This window comes from Coregonus lavaretus (assembly GCF_964263955.1).
Source record: "Coregonus lavaretus genome assembly, chromosome: 4".
In the NCBI taxonomy this organism is placed as follows: domain Eukaryota; kingdom Metazoa; phylum Chordata; class Actinopteri; order Salmoniformes; family Salmonidae; genus Coregonus; species Coregonus lavaretus.
Genome location: NC_139991.1, coordinates 33,068,083 through 33,082,329, shown reverse-complemented (window position 1 = coordinate 33,082,329; position 14,247 = coordinate 33,068,083). Strand labels below are relative to the sequence as shown.

The following is a 14,247-nucleotide window of genomic DNA, read 5'->3' as shown; positions in this document are numbered from 1 at the left end:
AACAATCTTTTTTTATTATTGCATAATCTGCCTACTGCCATAATCAGTTTAATATTGAATTATTACTGTGCATGTAAACGTACTCAGTGATTTGCAGGACCTCACTGGTCATGTCCAGCTCAGACTCTCTGACTGCAGGAGGACTTTATTGGTCACATTGGTGCTTCAGAACTCAAAGTGGATGGGCTCCTCTGGCTCCTGGGTGTTGATCTTACACTCCGTCACCATGACACCCTCCTCCAGAAACAGGTTCGGGGGTAGCCGTAGCCATCGTAGCACATCCGTAAGGCAGTGGTCACTCCTTCAACACAAAATAGACATGTTAGTTACTTCCAGTAGCTTTTATAGTTTTTTTGTCTGATATTTTAGAAAGCTGTGACTGTGACTCTCTCCTACAATAAAAAGCTGATGATTGTATTATTCTTCAGCTTAAAAGTATGGCGTTTCGGTCGACAAAGTCTTCATCCGATTGGTTTTTAATCACTCAGTAGAAATCTGAAAGGATATCAAGAAGACAGTCTTCTTCATTATCTGGTACCGTGCTTCCCCCAAAGATGGTGAGACAGGTTAGGTTGACCTGGAACCCCACTGAGTCCTCTCCAGTGCTTAATTTGAACTGGATCCTGCAGGAACAGGATCCAGCACCTCTCTGTTTTGGACTGTTTTGTTCCGGAGCCTGTTTGGCAAGATCCGGTAACTCTCATGGCATGAAAAATAATGTTCATTTGAGTTGCCTCTTTGTTAATTCTCCTGCCCCCACAAAAAAACATAATGGGAAAAAGTAGATTTTCAGCCTGGGCCTAATATTCTAAGAGTTGATTCGGGTTGGGCCGGCCCGGGTTTATGGTTTGCGCAACATTGTAACCTACTGTATGTGTGAGACCAACGGGTGTCCGTGGCTGTGTGAGAAGAGTGCCTGTATCTCTCACATAACTAGAATGAGATTCACTTTATATGATCTCTCTCCCTCCCTGCTCTGATATGCATGAGCCTGCAAATCTCATCTCTCCAGTGTTGCACTTCATCATTTATTTCCTTACAGAATCAAAGCCGCACAAAAGGATTCTGAAGGAACTGCAGCACCCCTGATCAATTGAAATATATTTGCCAAAGTTATAGAATTACTGCTGTCTGTTCAGAAATACATTAAATCATTCAGAACAGCCTACTACACCATGAGAAGGCCTATAGTTTAGCCACAGAAGATCAATAGCTTATTATATTTTTAAATAGTCTAGCTGTGGATTGTAGCCCAATAACAAGGAATAGCCTACATTTGTGAATGCGCTGCAAATCTGTCAGTGAACAAACAGCATGCAGACAAAACAGGCCATACGCAATATTTCAAATAAAATCTAGGGAAAACACAGGTTGGAAAGCAAATGGCTACTGCTGAAAATAGAAGACTATGCTGTAGGCTACCAAAATATTTGATCAACTTCCAAATATTGTTTTACAAAGTAAAACAAGAGAGATAGGTTTTTCACCAGTGAGTGAGCTGTGCATCATTGGGAGTGTCAGTGAAACTGGAAAGTATTTTTAGGACTATAATTTCCTCCTCATATTGTAGCCTACAATATGTGTCTCCACACACCTAGGCCTAGGCTGTTGATGAATTCAAGACGAGGTCGTCTTTATTGATCTCAGATTTTCAGTTTGTCAGTGTCAAAGTAGCCTGCCAAAGTCTCCAGTCATGTAAAATGACATAGAATTGCATGAAATGCGTTTATAAAAGGACACATTTTTCCCAGACCCTAGGCTACTAAAAATGTTCCCCATGTGTGCAACTTCTGTAAGTACCTCTACTCTACTGCTCTATGCACTATGCAAATGCAGTGATATGAATGCAGTCAATGCTTTATTATCAAGGTGATTTATTTTCTCATGCGTTCCGGTACCTCAGAACTCCCCCACCCCCTCACATGCTCACTTTTTGTTCTAGTAACTCCTGATTTACAAATTAAGCACTGGTCCTCTCTCATAGTAAAATCCTGGAAGATCTCATCCTGGAAAAGAATTCAACATAAATCAGACATGATAACACACGTCATCCAAAAGTTTATGACTGGTTCTCTGCCTGTGTTTGTGTGGTGTGTGTGTGTGTGTGTGTGTTGATATCCCTGCACTAACCTGAATGAATGCATTGGCTTGCAGACATTTGGAGTCCTCCACTGTTACTTTCAAGCCACTTGGTGTGGCATTGAAGATGGCATGATCTTTGAAGGTGATGGCTTTCAAGATGTTGGACAAATTCCTGACATTATCCAGACTGGCTACAAGGACATAGTTGTCATATCCCGTCTAAGACTGGGTAGACAAGGGCATTTTTTATCTGAAATTTACAAAGTCAACAACAATCAAAGGAGGAAAGCAAACAAGATAGGTAGATTATGAGTGATGTCAACATTAGCTAACGTTAGCTAGCTGGCCATTCTAGCAGTCAGACCAATTCAGCCGGCTAAAGTTTAGATACAGTGCCTTCGGAAAGTATTCAGACTCCTTGACTTTTTCCACATTTTGTTACATTACAGCCTTATTCTAAAAATAATTAAATATGATTTTTTTCTCAGCACAATTTTGCTAATTTATTAAAAATACAAAACTGAAATACCTTATTTACATAAGTATTCAAACCATTTGATATGAAACTTGAAATTGAGCTCAGGTGCTTCCTGTTTCACTTGGTCATCCTTGAGATGTTTCTACAACTTGATTGGAGTCCACCTGTGGTTAATTCAATTGATTGGACATGATTTGGAAAGGCACACACCTGTCTATATAAGATCCCACAGTTGACAGTGCATGTCAGAGCAAAAACCAAGCCATGAGGTTGAAGGAATTGTCTGTAGCGCGACGAGACAGAATTGTGTCGAGGCACAGATCTGGGGAAGGGTACCAAAAAGATTCTGCAGCATTGAAGGTCCCAAATAACACAGTGGCCTCCATCATTCTTAAATTGAAGAAGTTTGGAACTACCAAGACTCTTCCTAGAGCTGTCCGTCCGCCCAAACTGAGCAATCAGGGGAGAAGGGTCTTGGTCAGGGAGGTGACCAAGAACCCGATGGTCACTCTGACAGAGCTCCAGAGTTCCTCTGTGGAGATGGGAGAACCTTCCAGAAGGACAACCATCTCTGCAGCACTCCACCAATCAGGCCTTTATGGTATAGTGGCCAGACGGATGCCACTCCTCAGTAAAGGCACATGACAGCCCGCTTGTAGTTTGTCAAAAGGCTAACTACAAGTAGTAGAAAAATTAATGTAAAATAAAAACCTACTTTAAAAGGTCTAATGCAGTCGTTTTTATCTCAATGAGTACATTTACAAGCACACTAATAATTTGATATTAAACTGGCAGTAGGCCGAGTATGGCATTAGTCATGTAAACACCTTACTCTGCTTATCTTAATCGGCGTTAGGTCATAATTGAAATAAGCATACGCCGATTAAAACACCTGGTTTTCTGTGCAATCTTTCAAATGATTAGGACATGTAAACAGCTTAATCGGCGTTCCAGCAGTGCATTTGATCTTCACATGTGCCAGCACCAGGTAGCGCAAGCCTCCATCTTATGCGCAAGTAAAGTTAGTTGGGAAAAACTTAAAGTTGTTCTAAATAGTTTTCACATACAAACTTTATATGTCCGAACTCAGAATCAAAAAGTCTTTGCAAAAATAACATGGTCCCTGTGGTAAACGTTTATTTTGATTGCCGATTTTATGCATTCATGAAAAGTCCCATCAGTAGCCTGATTTCAGATTTGTCTATGTAAACAAGATTATTAGGGAAATCGTTCTTGCAAAGCATGTAAACTTTTTAAACGAACTATTATTTTAACCTTTTATTGTGTGCATGTAACCATGTTCAGTATCAAATCATTTCTGGGTAACAATTAAGTACCTGACTGTGATTGTTTTCAATTAAAATTGTCAAAAACAACCAAAAATGGCTTCTTAGCAAAGTGCAATTTCTCAAGCAATAATTGTATTAGGACTGTCTGGGACTGATCTAAATGGGGAAAGAAAAACTGACAATTTGCTGTTATTGGCAGAGAGGTTTGGAACTCTCTTTCTCGTTGGTCTATTGACTAATTTACCGCCTGGTGCAAAACGCCATCCCACCAAACAGGCTGACATTTCAGGTGGTCTCTTACACTAAAAGTGCATTATCATAATTTTCACAGTATTATAGTGTGGAAATATATAGAAATCACAGGAAAATCAAGTTTTTGACTGCACTTGGCCTTTAAGCTATTTGACCACAGTAAGGGCGCTAGTCAATCCGTATTGCAGAAGTTTCAGGGTTACAGCATGATTGAAATTTAAAGGCAATGATCCCACATAAGTGGAGACTGCATTCACGGTAAACGCTGCATATGCCATAGCTTTTTGTTCAAACTAATCTGTTTTGTACAGATAATTGTGTACGGTGCAATATGCAGTATGTTCAATACGAAAAAAGTACTGCATTGAAGCTGATTGTCCATTCTGTAAGGGCCACAAAATGACCAGCAACACTCCTTGGGGTGTAAACTCTGTGGATTTGGAGAAGTGGTCCTGAGTAGAATGCCGCCCCCCCCCTTTACTGTGACACAACGTACAGGCAATTATGTAAGGTGCAATATGTACTGTATGTCCAATATGAAAAACATACTGAACATCATGCAATATGAATGGGCTAAATAACAATGGGATTTAAATGTATTTTATAAAGATTATTATAATAATTATTATATGAATATTATTTTGGAAATTGTTCTTACAATTATTATTATTATTATTATTATTATTATTATTATTATTATTATTATTATTATTATTATTATACATTAAAAAAATACATTAAAAACATTTTAATGACCTTAGCGGCCTATAGTCCTACTATATTATTATTAACAGTAGCATTATAAATAATGTTTTGTTATTTGCAAACAAACTGTACTCCTTCCTGCCATTTACCATGCGATTAATTCTACAGTGAGGGAAAAAAGTATTTGATCCCCTGCTGATTTTGTACATTTGCCCACTGACAAAGAAATGATCAGTCTATAATTTTAATGGTAGGTTTATTTGAACAGTGAGAGACAGAATAACAACAACAAAAAATTCAGAAAAACGCATGTCAAAAATGTTATAAATTGATTTGCATTTTAATGAGTGAAATAAGTATTTGACCCCCTCTCAATCAGAAAGATTTCTGGCTCCCAGGTGTCTTTTATACAGGTAACAAGCTGAGATTAGGAGCACACTCTTAAAGGGAGTGCTCCTAATCTCAGCTTGTTACCTGTATAAAAGACACCTGTCCACAGAAGCAATCAATCAATCAGATTCCAAACTCTCCACCATGGCCAAGACCAAAGAGCTCTCCAAGGATTTTCAGGGACAAGATTGTAGACCTACACAAGGCTGGAATGGGCTACAAGACCATCGCCAATCAGCTTGGTGAGAAGGTGACAACAGTTGGTGCGATTATTCGCAAATGGAAGAAACACAAAATAACTGTCAATCTCCCTCTGCCTGGGGCTCCATGCAAGATCTCACCTCGTGGAGTTGCAATGATCATGAAAACGGTGAGGAATCACCCCAGAACTACACGGGAGGATCTTGTCAATGATCTCAAGGCAGCTGGGACCATAGTTACCAAGAAAACAATTGGTAACACACTATGCCGTGAAGGACTGAAATCCTGCAGCGCCCGCAAGGTCCCCATGCTCAAGAAAGCACATATACAGGCCTGTCTGAAGTTTGCCAATGAACATCTGAATGATTCAGAGGAGAACTGGGTGAAAGTGTTGTGGTCAGATGAGACCAAAATCGAGCTCTTTGGCATCAACTCAACTCGCCGTGTTTGGAGGAGGAGGAATGCTGCCTATGACCCCAAGAACACCATCCCCACCGTCAAACATGGAGGTGGAAACATTATGCTTTGGGGGTTTTTTTCTGCTAAGGGGACAGGACAACTTCACCGCATCAAAGGGACGATGGACGGGGCCATGTACCGTCAAATCTTGGGTGAGAACCTCCTTACCTCAGCCAGGGCATTGAAAATGGGTTGTGGATGGGTATTCCAGCATGACAATGACCCAAAACACACGGCCAAGGCAACAAAGGAGTGGCTCAAGAAGAAGCACATTAAGGTCCTGGAGTGGCCTAGCCAGTCTCCAGACCTTAATCCCATAGAAAATCTGTGGAGGGAGCTGAAGGTTCGAGTTGCCAAACGTCAGCCTCGAAACCTTAATGACTTGGAGAAGATCTGAAAAGAGGAGTGGGACAAAATCCCTCCTGAGATGTGTGCAAACCTGGTGGCCAACAACAAGAAACGTCTGACCTAGGTGATTGCCAACAAGGGTTTTGCCACCAAGTACTAAGTCATGTTTTGCAGAGGGGTCAAATACTTATATCCCTCATTAAAATGCAAATCAATTTATAACATTTTTGTCATGCGTTTTTCTGGATTTTTTTGTTGTTATTCTGTCATTCACTGTTCAAATAAACCTACCATTAAAATTATAGACTGATCATGTCTTTGTCAGTGGGCAAACGTACAAAATCAGCAAGGGATCAAACACTTTTTTTCCCTCACTGTATGTGCATTGACCACTCCATGAATCTACTTCAGTAAAGCAATGTCAAATTCTTCTGCTACTCCAGAAGTTACTCCTTTGACAGGTGCCCTACCTTCGTAGATCAAAGCACGACACATCATATCCATCAGTTTGCGTGAGATCCAACACAAGTTTCTTCTGATCAAAAGATACACCAGATATCAAAACAAGTCCACTTCTCGTGATTTTCACAGATTTAACTTTACCTCTTGCTTTCTCCACCTGTTCTGATATTTCAAACGGATCCACTAAATTGGGCATAACTTGTTCACCTAAAAAAATAACATTCCTACTAGATACGATGGGGTATCTGCAGCAGCAGATGTATTTTCCACAACTATTTTGCTCCTTTTTCCATTCTTTTGGACAAAAGTCCATTCATCCTGATTTCCACCGCCATCAGATTCAAGCTCCATCTTCGCTTCCGCCATCATCTGTATGCCCTGTCTCAAAGCCGTTTGCAGTATGAACTAGATGGTAATTTTCTATGAAGAAAAATTATGGGACTTGGTTTAACTCTTTAAAAGTATTTTTGTGGTAGTGGAAGAAGTTTAAAACCTTTTACTTAAGCGAAGCAGTTAAATATAGTCAAAGTTAAATTTAGTAAAATAATTGGTCTGATTACTTTGATAGACTACTCTGTCAACCTTAATACTTTGGATTGTGAGGCAGTAAGATCACACATTTCATCAGAATTAACTACACTCAGACTACTACACTTTTATACACTCTCCTGCCAGAACACCACCGTATATGAAACTGTAATAATAGACTCCAAAAGACAAGGCGTCATTGGTGAAGTTTTAAATAAATAAATCAACTTTATTTTATCACAATGGTTTGGATGACAGCAGGATGTTCTTGTAGTCCTCTATGGGCTGCAGAGGGATCAGTGGGATGAGGGACCCACTGGCAGGAGAGGGGCACCCCTTCCCTCTGAGCACCTCTGCCCCCAGGGGGACACACAAGTCAACTCAAGTCAAGAGTTTAATTTAAATATACTTGAAGTTATAAACAAAGCAATTTTATAGAATTTGCTGGAAATATTCATGACAAGGTTATAATAGTAAACGAAAACCAAAAATGAAAATAAAACTTACATTGGGAATAAACATTTAGTAAACTGAAGTATAATAATTACGAAAAATATTTGAAAAACAAACTATACTGAAACTATTATCTTTGACTGCAAAACATTTATATCATTTTTTTCTTATTTTTTCTTTGGGCAACAACCAAACTTTTTTTTCTAATGGGGTTTTCATGCTTCTGAATCTAGCAGGCAAATGCTGCCAGTAGATGGCAATATTTCAAATAGGCCTAGCTTGTGAATCACCAGAACTAGCTATCCGTAGCTAACAGGGAAGACATCTGAGGGCGAGTGCAGAGCTTGAGTGTGAACCACAAATTACCCAAATGACTGATGATTGCCTCCAGGGTGGCGCAGCGGTCTAAGGCACTGCATTGGCAGTGCTTGAGGCGTCACTACATACCCGAGTTCGATCCCAGGCTGTGTTGCAGCCGGCCGCGACCGGGAGGCACACAATTGGTCCGGGTTTGGCCGGCCGGGATGTCCTTGTCCTATCGCACTCTAGCGACTCCTTGTGGCGGGCAGGGCGCATGCACGCTGACAGTGTTTCCTCCGACACATTGGTGTGGTTGGCCTTTGGGTTAAGCGAGCAGTGTGTCAAGAAGCAGTGCGGCTTGGTAAGGTCATGTTTTGGAGGACGCATGGCTCTCGACCTTCGCCTCTCCCGAGTCCATACGGGAGTTGCAGCTATGGGACAAGACTGTAACTACAAAATAATTCAATGACTGATGATTGGCTGAAATAAATCGATAGTAAGATTGTGAGAGCTGTTTTGTTAGACTTCAGTGCAGCTTTTGATGTCATTGATCATAACCAATTGCTGAAAAAACGTAGGTGTTATGGATTTGCATCCTCTGCTTTATTATGGATTGAGAGGTACTTATCTAATAGAACATAGAGGGAATTTGCCTCTCATGCAAATTCAGTTGAGTGTGGTGTACCGCAGGGCAGCTGGTTATGGTCTTTATTGTTTTCTGTTTTTACAAATGACCTTCCACTGACCTTGAATAAAGTCTGTGTGTATGTACGCTGACGACTCAATCAATCAATCAATCAATCAATTTTATTTTATATAGCCCTTCTTACATCAGCTAATATCTCGAAGTGCTGTACAGAAACCCAGCCTAAAACCCCAAACAGCTAGTAATGCAGGTGTAGAAGCACGGTGGCTAGGAAAAACTCCCTAGAAAGGCGAAAACCTAGGAAGAAACCTAGAGAGGAACCAGGCTATGAGGGGTGGCCAGTCCTCTTCTGGCTGTGCCGGGTGGAGATTATAACAGAACCATGCCAAGATGTTCAAAAATGTTCATAAGTGACAAGCATGGTCAAATAATAATCAGGAATAAATCTCAGTTGGCTTTTCATAGCCGATCATTAAGAGTTTGAAAACAGCAGGTCTGGGACAGGTAGGGGTTCCATAACCGCAGGCAGAACAGTTTAAACTGGAATAGCAGCAAGGCCAGGCGGACTGGGGACAGCAAGGAGTCACCACGGCCGGTAGTCCCGACGTATGGTCCTAGGGCTCAGGTCTCTCAGTTGGCTTTTCATAGCCGATCATTAAGAGTTGAAAACAGCAGGTCTGGGACAGGTAGGGGTTTCGTAGCCGCAGGCAGAACAGTTGAAACTGGAATAGCAGCAAGGCCAGGCGGACTGGGGACAGCAAGGTGTCATCATGCCCGGTAGTCCTGACGTATGGTCCTAGGGCTCAGGTTCTCAGAGAGAAAGAGAGAACGAGAGAATTAGAGAGAGCATACTTAAATTCACACAGGACACTGGATAAGACAGGAGAAGTACTCCAGGTATAACCAACTAACCCCAGCCCCCCGACACATAAACTACTGCAGCATAAATACTGGAGGCTGAGACAGGAGTGGTCCGGAGACACTGTGGCCCCATCCGAAGAAACCCCCGGACAGGGCCAAACAGGAAGGATATAACCCCACCCACTCCGCCAAACAGTATACACATCGGCTGCAACAGTAACATAAATAACTGAGACACTTAACAGTTTTAGAATGGGTAACTAGCAGTAAGCTGCTGCTAAATATCTCAAAAACGAAAAGCATAATTTTAGGGACAAATCACTCACTCAATACTAAACCTCATTTATTGAGCAAGTTGAGGAGACTAAACTGCTTGGTGTAACCCTAGATAGCAAGCTGTCATGGTCAAAACATATAGACTCAATGGTTGCAAAAATGGGAAGAGGTCTGTCCATGATAGGGCGTTGCTCTGCCTTCTTGACATCTCAGTTGACCAGACAGGTCCTACAGGACTACTGGGACTACTACCCAGCTGTGTGGTCATGTGCGGCAAAGAAGGACATAGGTAAATTGTAGTTGGTCCAGAACAAAGCAGCACGTATTGCACTTAGATGTAGGGAAAGTGTCAGTAACATGCATGTCAGTTTCTCCTGTCTCAAAGTTGAGGAGAGATTGACTGCATCACTATTGGTCTTTGTGCAAGGTAATGATGTGTTGAAGGTATCGAACTGTCTGTTCAAGCAGTTGGCAAACAGTTCGGACACTCATCGGTACAACACAAGACCCCAGGTCCAGAACAGAGGCTGGGAAACACACAGTATTAAATAGAGCCATGACTACATGGAACTCTCTGCCACCCCAGGTAACTCAAGCTAGCAATAAAACCAGTTTTAAAAAACAGATAAAAGAACACCTTACTGCACAAAGGGGACTGTGAAGAGACACAGCCATTTTATATATGTTGTATTGTAATTTGCACTGTACTATGTAATAGACCTAGATATTGTGTGTATGCACAATATGCGCAACCATTGAGTCTATATGTGTGATGTTTTAAATGTATGTATTTCAGTCCTTGACTAATAATGTTCTGTACTATGTATTATGTCATGTTTCATGTGGACCCCAGGAAGAGTAGCTGATGCTTTTGCAGTGGCTAATGGGGATCCTAATAAATACTAAATACCAAATACCAAACCATAGGCGTGAACAATGGCGGCAGCAAAAGGTAAAGCCCTGTATGGTATTGTTTTGAGTACATTGCTGGAAAGGACAAAAACAAATGTATTTTAGTGTCAGCAGCGTGTGTGGAACAGAGATAAAAGGGAAAATCCAACCAACGTCATAGTTCATCTGAACAGCGCCCACAAAGAATCATACAACTCATTTCCGGATAAAGACAAGGTGAGACAGCCACAAGCCACGTCAATGTTAGGACATCCAACTTTAGCAGTTTGCATTAAAAGAGCAGAAACATGGCAACTTAATTCAAATGAGTAAAAAAAAAAGAGAAGAAGGCCTCCCGAGTGGCGCAGAGTCTAACATGCTGACTAGACCGGGTACGCGTGTGTCATTGTGCGCCATCACACGCATGAATGGCGTGGGAGAAGATGGCTGCTGTTTTACAGCCCTCTAACCAATTGCACTATTATGTGTGTTTTCTGGCATTATTTGTAATTTATTCTGTACATAATGTTTCTGCCACCGTCTCTTATGACCCAAAAAAACTTCTGGATATCAGGACAGCGATTACTCACCTCGTATTGGACAAAGATTTTTTCTTTAACGAGTCGGACGCAAAGGATATCCTACAGACACTCGACAAGGCCCAAATCCCTGTCATTCGCATGAGAAAGAGACGGATACATCGTGGACATAGGTCGGGGTGCCTTGTAAGGATCCGACGGCGAGTGAGTAAACTGCCTCTTCCATCAATCCTATTAGCCAATGTTCAGTCATTTGAAAATAAATTGGACAACCTAAGATTAAGGTTATCCTACCAACGGGATATTAAAATGTTTTACCAAGTCGTGGCTGAACGACGACATGGACAACATACATCTGGCAGGATATACGCTACATCGGCAGGATAGAACGTCTGACTCCGGTAAGACAAGGGGTGGCGGTCTGTGTATATTTGTAAACAACAGCTGGTGCATAAAATCTAATACTAAGGAAGTCTCGAGGTTTTGCTCGCCTGAGGTGGACTATCTCATGATAAGCTGTAGACCACACTATTTACCAAGAGAGTTTTCATCTATATTTTCCGTACCTGTCTATTTACCACCACAAACCGATGCTGGCCCTAAGATTGCACTCAATGAGCATGGACATTTAGCTAGATAGCTTGCTGTTGCTAGCTAATTTGTCCTGGGATATAAACTTTGGGTTGTTATTTTAGTTGAATGCACTAATTTGTAAGTCGCTCTGGATAAGAGCGTCTGCTAAATTATGTAAATGAAAATGTTACAGTGGGGAAAAAAAGTATTTAGTCAGCCACCAATTGTGCAAGTTCTCCCACTTAAAAAGATGAGAGAGGCCTGTAATTTTCATCATAGGTACACGTCAACTATGACAGACAAAATGAGAAAAAAAAATCCAGAAAATCACATTGTAGGATTTTTAATGAATTTATTTGCAAATTATGGTGGAAAATAAGTATTTGGTCAATAACAAAAGTTACTCAATACTTTGTTATATACCCTTTGTTGGCAATGACACAGGTCAAACGTTTTCTGTAAGTCTTCACAAGGTTTTCACACACTGTTGCTGGTTTGGCCCATTCCTCCATGCAGATCTCCTCTAGAGCAGTGATGTTTTGGGGCTGTCGCTGGGCAACACAGACTTTCAACTCCCTCCAAAGATTTTCTATGGGGATGAGATCTGGAGAATGGCTAGGCCACTCCAGGACCTTGAAATGCTTCTTACGAAGCCACTCCTTCGTTGCCCGGGCGGTGTGTTTGGGATCATTGTCATGTTGAAAGACCCAGCCAAGTTTCATCTTCAATGCCCTTGCTGATGGAAGGAGGTTTTCACTCAAAATCTCACGATACATGGCCCCATTCATTCTTTCCTTTACACGGATCAGTCGTCCTGGTTCCTTTGCAGAAAAACAGCCCCAAAGCATGATGTTTCCACCCCCATGCTTCACAGTAGGTATGGTGTTCTTTGGATGCAACTCAGCATTCTTTGTCCTCCAAACACGACGAGTTGAGTTTTTACCAAAAAGTTCTATTTTGGTTTCATCTGACCATATGACATTCTCCCAATCCTCTTCTGGATCATCCAAATGCACTCTAGCAATCTTCAGACGGGCCTGGACATGTACTGGCTTAAGCAGGGGGACACATCTGTCACTGCAGGATTTGAGTCGCTGGCGGCGTAGTGTGTTACTGATGGTAGGCTTTGTTACTTTGGTCCCAGCTCTCTGCAGGTCATTCACTAGGTCCCCCCGTGTGGTTCTGGGATTTTTGCTCATCGTTCTTGTGATCATTTTGACCCCACGGGGTGAGATCTTGCGTGGAGCCCCAGATCGAGGGAGATTATCAGTGGTCTTGTATGTCTTCCATTTCCTAATAATTGCTCCCACAGTTGATTTCTTCAAACCAAGCTGCTTACCTATTGCAGATTCAGTCTTCCCAGCCTGGTGCAGGTCTACAATTTTGTTTCTGGTGTCCTTTGACAGCTCTTTGGTCTTGGCCATAGTGGAGTTTGGAGTGTGACTGTTTGAGGTTGTGGACAGGTGTCTTTTATACTGATAACAAGTTCAAACAGGTGCCATTAATACAGGTAACGAGTGGAGGACAGAGGAGCCTCTTAAAGAAGAAGTTACAGGTCTGTGAGAGCCAGAAATCTTGCTTGTTTGTAGGTGACCAAATACTTATTTTCCACCATAATTTGCAAATGAATTCATAAAAAATCCTACAATGTGATTTTCTGGATTTTTTTCCCTCAATTTGTCTGTCATAGTTGACGTGTACCTATGATGAAAATTACAGGCCTCTCTCATATTTTTAAGTGGGAGAACTTGCACAATTGGTGGCTGACTAAATACTTTTTTTCCCCACTGTATGTTTTCTGGATCTTTGTAGAATTTTGACCCATTTTGAGTCACACAAAACCATGTGTTCTCTACTCCGACAATTAATCCACAGATAAAAGGGAAACCTAGTTATTTTCTAGTAATCTCTTCTTCTTCTTCTTCTTCTGTGGACTTTATATGGCAGATGGCAACCAACTTTAAGGTGCATTACCAACACCAACTGGACTGGAGTGTGGACCTCAGTTCATCTTTCAATCACCCACATTGGTATATTTTGCTAAAGATCAATGAGGAAATGGGAGAGGCGGGACATGCAGCGCGTCACTCGTCAAAAATAGAACCTTTATTTTAGAACCAAGTTCTATTTTAGCACCTGGCTATGGAGATGCTCTTTGACAGGTGTGAGCAGTTTGGATGAAACTATTGAATAACATGTATGTGTACATTTATTTTGCAACGCTCGTGCACGCAACGCGGGCGGTGTGGTCAGCATGTAAGGCACTCCATCGCAGTGCTGAGGCATCACTACAGCCTGGGGTTCGATCCCAGGCTGTGTCACAGCCGGCCGTGACTGGGAGCCCCATAAGGCGGCACACAATTGGCCCAGCGTCGTCCAGGTTAGGGGAGGATTTGGCCGAGGGGCTTTCCTTGACTCATCGTGCTCTAGCGACTCCTTGTGGCGGGCCGGGCGCCTGCAAGCTGACTTCAGTCGTCAGTTGAACGGTGCTTCCTCTGACACATTGGTGCGGCT

General features: G+C 41.8%; 1 pseudogene across 1 annotated transcript in view; it reads right to left on the bottom strand.

The window, feature by feature from the left end:
• The window catches only part of LOC311127309 (cell cycle checkpoint protein RAD1-like), a 28,882-nt pseudogene extending 26,557 nt beyond the window's left edge, over positions 1-2,325 (bottom strand). Inside the window, exons 1-4 of the transcript in view lie at positions 2,131-2,325; positions 1,958-2,006; positions 532-588; positions 84-301 (exon numbers count right to left, since the gene is read on the bottom strand). The product of the transcript in view is annotated as a cell cycle checkpoint protein RAD1-like (transcript). The remainder of the gene's footprint in view (positions 1-83; positions 302-531; positions 589-1,957; positions 2,007-2,130) is intronic.
• Positions 2,326-14,247: the final 11,922 nt, after the last annotated feature.